Here is a 14,754-nt window from a genome sequence, read left to right on the forward strand (position 1 = left end):
CTTTTTACCACAGGACATTACCAACGTCTTACTCAGGTTAATTTTCAAGTGTTTCTCCGTCATAAAACTATTAAAATAATCCATCAGGGTCTGTAAGCCGTTTGCCGTCCTAGAAATCAGGACGGCATCATCGGCGTACAGTAATAGGGGTGTTGCCCGCTTGCCAATCATTGAGACATCTATCCCACTATTCTGTAATAAAGTGTCAACCCCATTTATGTAAAGTGAGAACAGTAGGGGTGCAAGAGTACAGCCCTGTCTTACACCACGGGTGATTTTAAAGTGCCTTGTGCTTTCCCCATGTATACCATATCGTATCCTTGCAGATAACCAAGCATAAATCTGTGATAGGAAACTAACGATGTCGTCCGGGGCGCCCATTACCCTTAACGTCTCCCAAAGCTTTGAATGGTTCACCAAGTCAAAAGCACTTGATAAATCCACAAAGCAGATATGAAGGGAGCCCTCCTTTGCAAGGGTATATTTTCCTATTATCAGGGAGCACTACTGAATCTATCTTTGCTGATTGCACCTCTTTGAAGAAAGGTTGATCCAGCGTTTTCCAAAAAAGAACCGAATCTTTAAGCTCGGCAGCTTTATTTAAAGATTCCCACGCATTTTTCCTTATCTCCATTTTTCTCTGCTTAAGGGCTTCTTTATATGATTTTCGTAGCATACTAATCCCCTCCCTAGTACGTGGGTTCATTTTGAGTGCCAACATTAAATCTCTATTTAGTTTAGAACAAAGGTTATCAAACCATCTTGAGGAATTTGATATTATTTTCTTACTTTTCCTTCGTAGGTTATCTGAAATTACAGTGGTGATAGAATGAAAGGCCTTAACAATATCAAGGCTACTTGTTGAAAGGTCCAAACAAGTACCAATGTAAATTTTTTTTTAAGAACATTCTATCTGTGAATGCCTCTGGATCCACACCTACCCATTTAATTGAGATCCCGTTTTCCCCGTGTGTTTTTATGTCTGCTTCGTGGATACCTGCTTGTAGTAGTTTTCTAAGCGGAGTCCTAACAATTATTAATACTGGGTGGTGATCACTTAGTAGGCTTGGGGCAACAAAGCATTCTAATATTAAGGACCCTAGATTTATTGAGGTAATAAAATGGTTGATGCATGAGGATGACCTTGCACCTTCAAAGGTAAAGATATTTTCTCTAACTTCCCATCTACTACCTTGTAAGATCTTATCTGTAATTTCCAGGTTATGCTTAAACATAACGAGATTAATGTTTTCCCCATAATTATCATGTGGGAAATGTGCAATAGCACCACCTAGTTCTTCTTCGTAACCACATTGAATTCCAGCTATGCGGTCACAAGGTTCTAAATTAAAGTCCCCGGCCCAGATTAGGGAGCAATCCTGTCCTACGTTCTTCATGAATTCCCTCAACTCGTTATCCATAGAAACAATAACCTCATGTCTCGAGGCATTAAAAATATTATCATAAAAATTGATGACTATTATATCCTGTCATCCTTCTATAGTAAAAAAAAAAACTGAAAAATTCAGCGACTTGGTATAGTATTTTTTTAGAGTCAGCCTGGAGGACAATGAAATAAGTGCTGCTAAACCACCACTAGCCCTACCTGCCTTTGATGGGATAGCATTGGTTGCAATAGTCTTGAAACCATTTACAAAAAGAGCATCCGTAAGCCATGTCTCCTGTATTAAAACCACATCGCAATGCTCACAAGTTTTATACCAGTTTACATCCTGTAATTTATTCCTATCCCCCGCCACATTCCATGTCATTATCTGTAGGCATTCAAACTGTGGCTGACTCAAAGAATTTGACTCAACCTCTGGTAAATGCCTGCTCTCATGTATTGCTGTGCTAACTTTGCTCGAACTCCTCCCTGCAACCTCTGTGATATCTAACTGTGTAGGCAGGATAGTCGCTGGAGACACTGATAACCGAGTGACAGAATTCTCCAGTGGTTTTGAGCTTAAGGAATGTAGTCAATCACAACGGTCTAAGCCTGAGAGTGGAGCAAATCTATTGGTTACATGTAGAAAAGGTAATCTCTGGCTAAGTTCCTGTTGTGTTCTACAGTTATTTTGTACCCGCGGTGTCCGCCAACCATTCTCCCAATTTAAAATCCACCACAGCCATAGGATGGAGTTTGGTAGTGCTGTCTGCACATGTCACCTGGTGAAACTCACCAGGTAACAACCTCTCTGGAGGCACCAGCTCATCCAGGACCCTAGTTACACTAGCCCCAGTGTCTCTGATAGCCTCCACCTCAGTCCTATTCACTTTAGGCCTCTGCCTGTACTCGTCCATGTTTGGAGGTAAGGCAGCAAACGTGGCAATATTCACCCCACCCAGGGACACTAAGGTTGCTTCCACCACCTGACTACCCCTCTCTGGGGCACCACTCTCCACCCCTACACTGACACTGGCAAACTCTGTGGATGGCCCCTTAGGGGGGAGCTTCTTGGTGCAGACAGCATCTCTTTGCGTATACGCTGGATGGTTACAAAGCACTTACCCACCTTTGAGGGATCAAAGAACCTACCAGGCTTTCCCTGAAACCCCCTCCCTTTGAATTTGGGTTGGCTTGGGCCCCCCTCCTTGTACAGGTTTTTGTGGGTCTTTGGAGGACTCCTTAGGTTTTTGACCTTAATTTCCTGGGGCTTTCCCTTGGGAAGGAACCTGTCCTCCTTTCTTCTGGTCACCCCCCTGGTGCTGAATGGAAACCCGGGTTCTCACCCACTCATCAGCTGAACTTCTCTTCTGCACAATGAGTCAAAATATGTTCTTTCAAAAACAAATTATACAATCCCTCATATGTGTCAACTTTGTTACCAACAATCCAGCTTTCCAGTGCCTTCACTGAAACACCCACAAATTCTAACTAAGACTTTGAACTCTGGGTGCCTCTAAACTTCACCCTGTACTTTTCTGGAGTCAGACCAAATCTCTTGACTAAACATGCCTTTATTTGCTGGTATAATTCTGCATCCTCTCCCTTCAGGATCAGGAGCCTATCCTTCCCAGCTACTGGAATCAACTTCCACAGGAGTGCACCCCAATGCCTAGAGTGGATCCTACTAATTTTAAGGGCCCTCTCAAAAGCTGCTAGCAAATGGTCAATGTCATCCCCCTCAGTGAACTTGGGCACTACGCCCTTGGGAAGTTTAGGTTCAAATCTACCACCCTTGAACATCTCAACATCTTCTTCACTTTCGCTGCCACCATTCTCTTCTCCTCCCTCTCCCATTTTCTCTTAGCCAATTCAAATTTCTCCTTCTCCAAGGCAATCAACTCTAATTGCGCCTGAAGCTGTCTCTTTGCAAGGGAGAGTAGTGGTACCTGAGTAAGGGACCCTTCCCCACTCCCACCACCACCATGATTCAACTGGCTAACACTAATCACAATGGAAAAGGTCTCATCCTCACCCCTCTCTTGGGTGAGGTTGGGGGGAACATCTTCCCACCCCCCTGGGTTCTCCTCAGATGCCCTGGCCCAGGCCTTTAGGGACTCAATCAACCCTGCCTTCCTGAGCTTCTTGGAAGCAGGCAGCCCATTAAGCCTACACTGTACCCTAAGATCAGACATCTTGAACTGGGACAGTTTAGCCACATCCAGCTCACTGGTTCTCTAATTTTGGGTCACAACAACTAGGCACAACAGACTTAGAACAATTGGGAAAACTCAAAACAATGTATTAAAACAGTTTAGTCCAAATCCAAAAATCAAACTCCAAAGATTTGTTCTAAGGCAATGTAGAGGATTTTCAACTTAATTCACTTTACTGAAAGGTGTACTTTGAAACACAAGTCCTCATCCACACCGCTGAGCATCAAAATTTTGGAAAGTGGGTTATTGGTTGGGGCAAATGTAGGTCTGCCACTGGCAATAAGGCCACTAACACATGGTAGGACTCAGAATAGGTCTTAGAAAATTATTCCTATGCTCAACCCTTGGTAGCTAGGCTGCAAGCAGACAGGCTTAACTTCAAAGACAGGTATGTAAAACATTTAAAAACACCATTTCAGTAAATAATTAAGACACAACACTAAATAAAAATCTAACACCAATTTATAAAAATAGGTAATACTTTTACCTTTTAAATTACACCAAAAGGAAAACAAATCCAATGTGGGGAACCAGAGATATGAATTTTCAAAGATTAGTCCCTTTCTAGTGCTTAGAAACCAACAGTGCCCCTCTTAGTCATTTCGTTTTCTCTGACAAGGACACACCTTTAGAAATTGTTCTGGAGAATTTTCTCACCAATGTGTTGTGCCGCCTTCTCCAGCAGGCGGGGTCCAGTTAGAACTCCTTCCTGAAGTGCTGCTTGCGGGTCCCAAAGTATCAAACACACAATCCAAGGTTCTGGAATCTCTAAAAGTGAAACTTCAATTATCTTCATGCCCACACATTCGCACAAGTACGCTGGGGTATCTTCATGCCCACACATTCGCACAAGTACGCTGGGGTAAACCTGGAGAGGTGACTAATAGATTTGCAGTAGCAAAAGGTGTAAGACAAGGGTGTGTATTGGCCCCTACCCTTTTTTCGCTATTTATTAATGGGGTCACAAACTCTTTTTCTAACTACCCTACTGACGCCCCAACCCTGGCAGGGATGAAATTGCCCTTACTCATGTTCGCGGACGATACGCTTTTAATATCGAAAACGAGACAGGGTTTACAAATGGCCCTGTCTAGGTTTGAACTGTTTTGCCGCGAACATGAGTTAGAGGTAAATGTATCGAAAACCAAGTTTATGGTTTTACGTGGGAAGAACGCTGTATCAGCCAGGGTAACAATGGGAGGAACCACCCTTGAACAAACCTCTCTATTTACATACCTCGGCGTAACCTTTAGTGAGAACCTTAGTTGGGCCCTGCAGATTGATCTCTTAGCCCTAAAACATGCCCAAATTGGTGGTGCCCTACTAAAAGAACATAAAAGCTCGTATACAAGACCAATGTCTCCACTTATGAAGATTTATGGATCAAAAATGTTGCCCTCAGTTTTGTACGGTGCAGAGCTATGGGGCTTTAGTAATTTAGACTCCTTAAAAGTGGCCCAAAATAAATTTCTTAGGGCGGCAGTAGGACTACCACAATCTACACCACGTATACCCCTTCTCTACGATTTAGGGTGCCAACCAGTGGAGGATATAGCTAGATACAGACCCATAGCGTTCTGGCGCCGTTTGTGGACGACGCCAGAACTTTCGCTTTATGCGAAAGCGTGTCTGGAAGTTAAGGATCTTCAAGGCTCCAATAAGATCGGATGGCTAAGAGACCTAAGAAACATATGATATGGGGTTGGGGGACTTGTGGTCCAACCCAGACACAGCTAATTTTCCCACAAAAAATGTGTTGAGAGGCATGTATTGGGAGAGGATTGTTTGTAAGAGGCATTCTTCAATGACAGATGGTTCTCTCACGGCGTCCCTTGTGGTAGCGAAGGATGTCAGCCAGTTGGAAAATTATTGGGATGTCATTACTAGACCTATGGATCGTGAGTTATTCCATCAATTTAGAGCAGGGTCACTTCCGCTTAGGGGCCTTACCAGGTCCTGGGGTCACGACGGGTTCGGTCACTGCCCACTGTGCCTAGAGATGGGCGAAACAGTAGATCATTTTTTCTTTGTGTGCCCTTTGTACCGCGCACCAAGACAAAAGTGGTTACGCCCAGTATGTAGAATATTGGGCACACGCTCAGCTAAAACAGCCAGTAGAATTTTAAAAACAGACACATCAACACTGATTGTTATCGGGGTCGCAAAATTCCTGGGCTGGGCATGGATTTTACGGGCAAGGGTGATCAAGGGTCTTTTGATTACTGTGTAAACCGTCAGCTGGATTAGTAGTTTGTTGTGCCAATGAATGGAATGGTTCTTATATTGGATTGCTTTTATAATTGCTTTTTTACTGTGTAATGAAGTCTTGACATTGTGATTTAATACTATTCTTAGCCTGTTTTTAAAAATATATTAACTTATTGTCTTAACATATTGCTCACACCTTTTTTACTTACTTCCTTTTATTGTAATTATGGTACTTATTGGTTATGTATGTTGTGTAGCATGTCTTTTATGATGAAATATTGAATAAAGACTTCTTTGACTTGACTTGACTTGAAACTTCAATTTCGCAACCCACTTGAACAAAACCCTTACAAATCCACTGGTACTTCAGTCTGGGAATTCTTTGTGGAGATGTCCAGGTGAGCTCCGTTAACCTGTAGCTAGCAGGGAGTCCACTCTTTAGTCCTTTTGAACCAGGTTTGATCCACAGGGCTGTAGATTCCAATGGTGCAAAAAGGCGCAAACTCAGAGTCCTGGCCTTTGGAAATGCTCTTCAAAATCTTCAGCGCAGACAGACCCTTCGGATTCTCTTCAGTTTCAAGCAGCATATCTGGAGGGCTCTGCCCTTCTCAGATATTTATTCCAAGTTCTCTGGGTCATGCAGGAGGTCACTTCTGACCAATGGGAGCAGGGTAACTCCTCAAAGTTATGACCAGATCCTGTAGAGTGCATCAAATCTTCCAATTCCAAATGACTGATTTCCCAGCAAGGAGGTCAGAGCTGGCTAAACACACCCGCTAGGATGGTTTACTTCCTTAGACTCTGCCCCCGCCATCTGCACATACCTTCCCTAATCCTGGTTCTGGTGGGGGTCAAAAGTGTAAAGTGGAAACTGACACTGTGGCCATCCCTCCGCCTTTGAAGACATATGGTTTATGACTCCTCCCCCTGGCCTGGCATTCCTATGGAACAGCACACTGCCCTCCCAGCAGAGCTGGTTAACCCCAGGCTCTTTATCACCTCTTCAAGGCAGGCCGGCTAATCCACTTAACTCTCACCAATCAGGGCAGACCACTGAAAGGCTGAATTTGGACTTACAAACAAAAAAATCTTATAACCTCTTCTAGGTACACGTTAGGAGAAATTCAACAATATGATATTGTTGGATTTATTACTACCATTCTCGGAAGTCTTTGAATGCCCCTTTGAATCCTCTCCTATCATAAGTTATTAATCAATAACTTCCTACCATGTTAACCTATATAACATGGGATTTGCAATGGGAAAAATGACTTCGGCCATTTTTCCAGCACCAGGACTTACAAAAACATATTTTATAAGTACTTGCCTTATATCTACAGGAACCCCACCCCATGTGCAACTAGGGGAGGCTGTAGGGGTTCTAAATCTGTAGAAATGTTGCAGATTCTCCCTTTACTGTGCTCCTAGCATCAAAGTCGAATTTGAGCAGCAATTTACCACAATGTGGGGAGTGAAATGTGAAATTTCACTTTACCCAAGCATTTAAAAACTCATTTTATGAGGGTGTACCTTATAGATAACTGACCACCCCACCCCTGGCATACCTAGGGAGAACCTGGGGGTCCCTAATATGCCAGAACATTGTAGGTTATCCATTTTAAGTGCCCCTACCACAGGGGCGTAACAAACGCCCCCGCAGCCCCCGCGGTGCGGGGGGGCCTACTCTCTTCAGCAAATGAAGACATAGGAAGCCACGAGTACCAGGCATGGTGGTGCCGAGGCGCACACACAGAGTTATATCAGCTGGTTTATACCAGGGAGCCCCCTCAGCACAGTAATTTTGCCTGAGAGTTCCTGACAAAATTAGGAGGGGGGCCCCCTCCATGCATGTTGCAGGGGGGCCCCCTCAAATTTCGTTACGCCACTGCCCTACCACCAAAGTAGACTGTGGGCACAACACAATTTACTTTTTAAAAGCAGTCCTGGCACCCTGGGCTGTTTTTAAGCTGACCTCAGGCTTCAGCAGTGCACACAAGCAAGTGCAGAAAAAGCTGCTGGCCTCTAAACTGCCATGCCCCAGTGTACTGGGGACTTATAGGTAATTTAAATCCCCTGCCCTATTATATACTAGGGACTTATGCGGTAGGTCCTGCCAATTACAGGGGGTACCCCCACCATACTATAGTGTACATTAGTGTATGTTAGGTGTTTTAACTGTATTCTACGGTGTCTCTTTTAGCTTAGCACTAGCACTAGGCCTTGTTAGGAAGTGCCCAGGGTCAGTAAAAATTAGTTACCACCAGGTTCAGTCAGCAAAATGTTGGGGGGTGCCCAGGGCACAGGATGACTTTGCAACACCCATTCATTGTGCATTTGCGCTGGCACCTGCAGTGCTGTTTAGCACCATGACAGACACAAATGCCCTTGTAGACGTTGTTATTTGTTGTGATAGGAGATGTGTTGTGTGTCTGCATTGTGATGTTTACTTGCTGCAGTCTTGTCCTTTGGATGAGAGCTAGGGTGATGAAGTTTCTCTCAATTATTTTCTGATTGTTTACATTCTCTGCTATTTATTTCATTAGTTCTGTTATGTTAAGCAGCATTGTCTAGCATGACTATTACAGTACTAGTGTCTGTGATTCATTTGCTTACTCATAGAAGTTTGTAATATCATCTCGCCTCTTACCCATGGGAACATCTTCTGGGCTAATAAGTTCACAACAGGGATGAATTGCTTTCTCATTGCCTAGTTGTAGCTGCTCAATATGAAGCGTACTTAAATAAATGGCAGGGACAATATCTGGATGTGTACATGGTTCATCATGATGTTTGGTGTGCCACTGTACATTGGTGATTGTGTAGAGGCTGAGCTAACCTGAATGCCGAGCAAAGTTTGGTATGCGCTTTAGTTTGACATACACCCCATCCCACGTTGCTCATGCTCAAACATAATTTATCAATGACCTATTTGCATGACTTAGCTGACACCACTGGCGCATTGTAGATGTGTTCTCTTTTTGTGTGGAGCTTACATTAGGTTATATATTATATATGTCTCATACCTTTCAATGTAAGCTAAGTTACTCCCTCTTACATTATGTGATACAGGTTACAGGATCTAATCATGTGGTATATGAAGATGACTACAATGCTTTTGTATCCTCAGTTGGGATTCTGGAGGGTGGCACACCATTTGAACACAGTGAAATGGATGCACTTCACTGGAGGGGTATGTTGAGGTTGTGGTCTCATGATATATTCAGTGTTACGGGCTAACCAGTTGTCCATGGAAGACAATGTTGCCATTTGCAAAGTGTGTGATGTCCATTCTAGTGGGTTGCCTTACTGATTACCTATTGGTATTTAAAACACTTCACATGACCAGGTAGCGGAATAATGGCCATATCCTCAACATAGCATCATGCTATATAACAGTCCCTCATCCCATGAGACTGGTTTCTATGGCCCACAATGTATTATCACATGTCAACATGACTAAAATCAGGGCACAGGATAGCACATGCTATACGTAATTGAGCATGGGAGTTTGGGACAGATGTGTGTTAACATCCCATTCTTAAATGTTATCTGTGGCAGGATTGGCATTGTTAAGGGCAAGGGAGAAATGTAACAATAGTGGCAACATTTTATATTAGGCTACAATTGTGAATCAGAGGGTTTAGGAACTGTGACCCACAAAATAGTAATTATGAACACTTGATGATTAACCTTTTATGAGCTACAAAGCCATGGACTTTAAGAAGCAGTTTAATCGCGGTGAGCTGCCATTACCTATTGGGCTGTGCGAATCATTATGCTCATTTCTACTTTTACATTTGTTTTTAAAGACTTTTATTAGTGTTGCTCACCTGTGCGAATCTTGTTGCTTGCACTCTGCACTTTCTCCCCTGCTACGCCCTCGGTCTGCCACGGCAATTAGTGCAGATTGAGCGGAAGGACGTAGCTCCTTCCACCCTTCCAGTACAGCCTACTCTACCGGCGGGGTGACGGGCTAGTCTTTTTGGGCTCCTGCAACTATAAGTGAAGCATGCTGGGCTGGACGCACAGCAGATGTGCGCAGGGGGTGCGCCACCGGCGCGCCAAAGGCAAGCCCATTTGCACCGCCATGTCTGGACTGGGCCAAGGGCCACCCACCATGCCTATTTGAAGCCCAACCAGCCCGTGAGGTATTCAGGAAAAGCCTTAAAGGAGTTGGAGAGACTCCTACGCGGTTTGAGCTATCACTCACTGGGGTAAATGCAGAGACTCTGTGTTGTACCAGATGCTCTTTTTCATCTGACCCAGCTAAGTCAGTACTCCGGCAAGATAACATGATGCTTGCTCTCATAAATTGTAGGTCTCTTATTAAACATAAAATTGAAATCTGCGATTTCATTACAGAAAACCAGCCTGACGCCATGTTTCTTACAGAAACCTGACTGAGTGCGGACTCTGCCCCCGACATATTAGAAGCACTCCCAGAGGGCTATGGCATCCTTAGACAAAACCGCCCTATCAGGCACGGAGGTGGGATAGCCATCATTTTCCACTTGCCGAAGCAGCGCATTTCACTCATAAGAGGGCTAGTGACTTTACTTTGAGCGGTCTTCTAATCCACCGCCCACCAGTCCTGGCTACTGACTTCATGCCTAATCTTGCTGAAATAGTGACGCGATTAGCACTCCTCTACAACAACTTCATGGTACGAAGGATTTAAATTTATATATGGAGGATTACCTGAAGATTGAGGCTCAAGCCCTATTCAAAGAGCTAGCTAGCTTACAGTTAGAACTTAAGTCCATGGTGCCAACACATCAAGCGGGCCATCTGCTTGACCCCATCTTCTCGAATCACCCTAGGCTGGTGGTTGTACCCCCGATCCCCATCCCATGGTCCGAACACCATCTCATAGTCTTCCATATTCCTCTAATTAAACCCCGGCCCATGCAAAAATAAAGCTCTGCTTTTCCACAGTGGAAATGGGCCAGGTTTAATCATGAGAGTTTGCTATGCAATACAGAAAAATCCACCTCTACCGAGTAACGAGATTAACATGGCTAATTCATCTGTGGAAAAGTGGATTTCGGAAGCATTTGATGTGGTGGCACCATGGACCACAAAGATTCCTCACAGATGGTCTAAATCAGCTCCTTGGTATAATGAAGAGCTGAGAATCGCTAAACAAGGCTGTAAATGCCTTGAGCTTAAATGAAGGACAGATTTCTCTAAAGAAACCAAGGAGGCTTATAAGACAGCACAAAAAAGTACCACTCCCTGCTGAAAAAGAGGCGCACTGTGTACTATAAGGATAAATAGAAACGGCTGAAAATTCCTATAAGGAACTATTTGCTACTCTTAAAGAGATTTCCTCCCTAGAGGGGATACTGATCACACCTATTAGCTGTGTGGAGCGGTGTAATCAGATTGCCGATTTCTTCCTACTGAAAATATCTAATAAATACAATACCGTCCCTGAGGAAGCCCGCAATGGCCCTGTCTCATAGCCTGAAAGATCTATTGAGCTGGGGTTCAATCTTTGGCAATTCCTATCCCCCCCAGTGATAGATCTCTAGGGGGTGTCCCTAAGTATTAAATCTGGCTTGCCTACTGACCCAGCTGCACCGAGCAGAATAAAGGAGGGCATAGATCTGATATTACCCTATGTGCAGCAACTAAGGGACCTATCTTTTAAATGTGGGGAGGTCCCTAGGACATGGAAGCACACAACTGTTCTACCTTTGAAGAAAAGTCCCTTGGCTGATGCCAAATTGTTAGAAAATATTTGGCCCCATACCTCTGCTTCCCTACATCTCTAAAACTACAGAGAAGGTGGTAAACAAACAATTAGTGGCTCATATCAATCAACACAATCTTCTCCACCCAACACAATCAGGGTTTAGAGCCTCATATTCATCTGAGTCAGCACTCTTTTTTGCTACAGAGACTCTACGGAGGCGTGTGGATGTCTGTAAGACGTCTGACCTGGTCCTGTTGGACCTAAGTGCAGCCTTCGACACGGTATCCCACAATCTTCTCCTAAAACGTCTCCGGGTGTGCGGATTGGATGGAGAAGCACTTAAGTGGATGCAGTCCTTTTTACAGGACCGTAGCTTCCAGGTTGCACAGCACCCACATCGAACAAAAACTGTGCCACTCCTACAAGGGGTTCCACAGGGCTCTATTCTGAGCCCCAGTCTTTTTAATCTTTATATCGGCCCTTTGGCAGATATTGTGGATAAACGCAAGATCACCGTGGTGTCATATGCGGATTACACCCAACTTGTAGTGACCCTAGCACAGGACTCCAATGAGTCAGCTATGCAGTTCTCCTCCTGTCTTAATGATCTGGCCTCATTGATGTAGAAATACTGCCTAAAGCTGAATGGTAGTAAGACGGGGGCCCGTCCCCACGCCTAAAACAGAAGTGAAAAATCTTGGAGTGTTGCTCGATCCAAAACTATCCTTCGAGTCCCACACTAGGAAGGTTTCATGGAGATGCTTTGGCACCCCCAAAATGCTGAGGAAAACCTTGGACATCCTTCCCGCCTCGGCAAGATAAATTCTAGTCCACAATCTAGTGATCTCGCAGCTGGACTATGGGAATGTCCTCTATTTGGGAGCATCAAAAGGAAGCCTGCAATGGCTGCAATGCATTCAGAATGCGGTGGCACTCCTAGTTCTCAATCTACTTAGGCGGGCTTCAGCGACGAAAGACCATAACTCCCTTCACTGGCTGCCAGTTAGTAAGGGAATTCTCTTTAAAGTTTTATGTTTCTGTCACCGGAGTCTACAGGGGAAAGGTCCCAGCTATCTGTATGATCTCCTGACCCCCTACAACCCCACTCGGATGTTGAGATTGACAGGAGCTCAACTGCTAAAATACTGAAAGTCAAAAGAGCGAGGATGGGTGCACGCTCATTAGGCTATCTGGCAGCCAACAATTGGAGCACTCTGTCACTTTGCTGCGCACAGAAAAATCTTAGAACAGCTTTCATAGAGGCCTAAAAACCTGGCTTTTTCAGTTGTAAGCCTTGTCTCCCTGTTTGACTCTCGCTTCTAACTGCTTGTATAACACGGGGACACACCCGTAGGTGTAGCCAGGCGCTTTATAAATGACTTCATTAATATTATTATTATGGCAACAGCCGGACAGAGTGATGACAGAATGAAAATGAGTGTGAAAGGTAAGGTAATTGGAGCAGGATAGACCTTGAGTGCACATGCAACATAGGTCATGGTTTAGTAATAGGAGTGTGAGGTTATTGAAATGAGGAATGTCCCAAAGATGCAAAACTCTGTATATTTATTTGAAGATATGAGACAGAAGCACAGCACGTCTGTTTCTATGTAGATCCAGTGAAACAACTGTTAGGTGTGGAATCTGGAACCCCAGATGTAAGATGCAGGCACGCATCATACAATCCAGGCACCAGAACCATAACAAAGAACAGACATAGAAGAAATAATAAATACAAAGGAATGTAACACATCTTATCCCTAAACAAAAGAAATTAATCCAAATATCTGCTAGGTACAATCTTTGGTCTAACACTATCTTTAACTCTAGATGCAATAAACAAATCACTCTGTGCAAAGTTATTAGGACGATCTGTGAAATTGATTACCGGTCTTTCTTGGTTAACAAGAGGATCTGAAATTTGCAAATTATGCGAATCATTAGCACCACTACACCTAGCCACCCTACGCACATTCCACACTCTTCCATCTTGGGTGACAACACTATTTTTAAAAACTTTTACAATTTTGATAGGAGGAAAGAATTTAGAAAACCCTTTGACAAGAAAACTAGGTTTTCTTATTCTCACCCATTCCCCCACCACAAAATCAGGAACCTTTGCATTCATCTTGGAATCAAATAAAACCTTCATTTTCTGCTGTCTATCCTCCACACGTTTGGCAACACACTCCAGATCAACAGCAGAACTATTTATGTTTAATTTTTTAATCCACCAGGGACAAATATCTAAAGAAGGTTCCCTTCCCTTAAGTAGCTTGAAAGGACTTACACCAGTTACAGAATGAGGTGTGATGCGATATGTCCACAGCCTTTTCCTCACAACATCCAACCAATCATCACTTGAAGAGTGCCCCCCCCCCAATACAATCTTTAAGGACACGGTTGAAACGCTCGACCTGGCCATTTTCCCTAGGTTCGTATAAAGATGTAGTATAATGCTTAACATTACAACCCTTGAGAAAATCCTCTACCTCAGCAGAAATGAGTTGCGAACCATTATCAGAAACAAAAGTTTCCGGGAAACCCTCTCTGGCAAAAACCTCATTTAAGAAGACAATAACCACCTGTGAAGAGACACTCCCCACAAACTTCACCTCTGGCCATTTAGAGTGGTAATCAACCAAAACAAGAGCATACCGAGCACAGGAGGGCAAGTGTTTAAAAGGTCCTGAGATATCAAAAGCAACCTTTTGCCAAGCATAATCAGGCCAACTCACCGGTTTTAGAGGAGCAGAAGACAAATGAAGCATTTTATCACTATTGATACAGTCGGGGCAGTCCCTGACCATCCTGTCCACCATTTTATCCACACCAGGCCACCAAAAATTTTCTCTAATAAGACGTTTCATAGATGACATACCGATGTGACCCTGATGAGATAACGACAAAATTCTCTTCTGTAGTGAATGAGGAGGAATCAGTTTGCCAGCTTTAAATAAGAGACCACAGAACTCTTCAATCTCAGGCGAAACCTGGCAATACGAAGCCAAATCCGCCGAAATGCATCTAGTACTTGGCCAACCATTTCTTACAAATTCAAAAATCTGCTGACAAACAGCATCTTTGCCTAATTCAACCAACCATTCTTCCTCACCCAAAGCCAAAAACTCATGAGAAACACAATCGCTAATAGAAGCAATGACATCTGCATCTTGTTCAACACAAGCAACATCATCATTATTGCAGGGCAGTTTAGACAGAAAATCAGCAGTAACGTTACTCTT

The sequence above is a fragment of the Lissotriton helveticus genome, chromosome 10 (genome assembly GCF_964261635.1).
Source record: "Lissotriton helveticus chromosome 10, aLisHel1.1, whole genome shotgun sequence".
In the NCBI taxonomy this organism is placed as follows: Eukaryota; Metazoa; Chordata; class Amphibia; order Caudata; family Salamandridae; genus Lissotriton; species Lissotriton helveticus.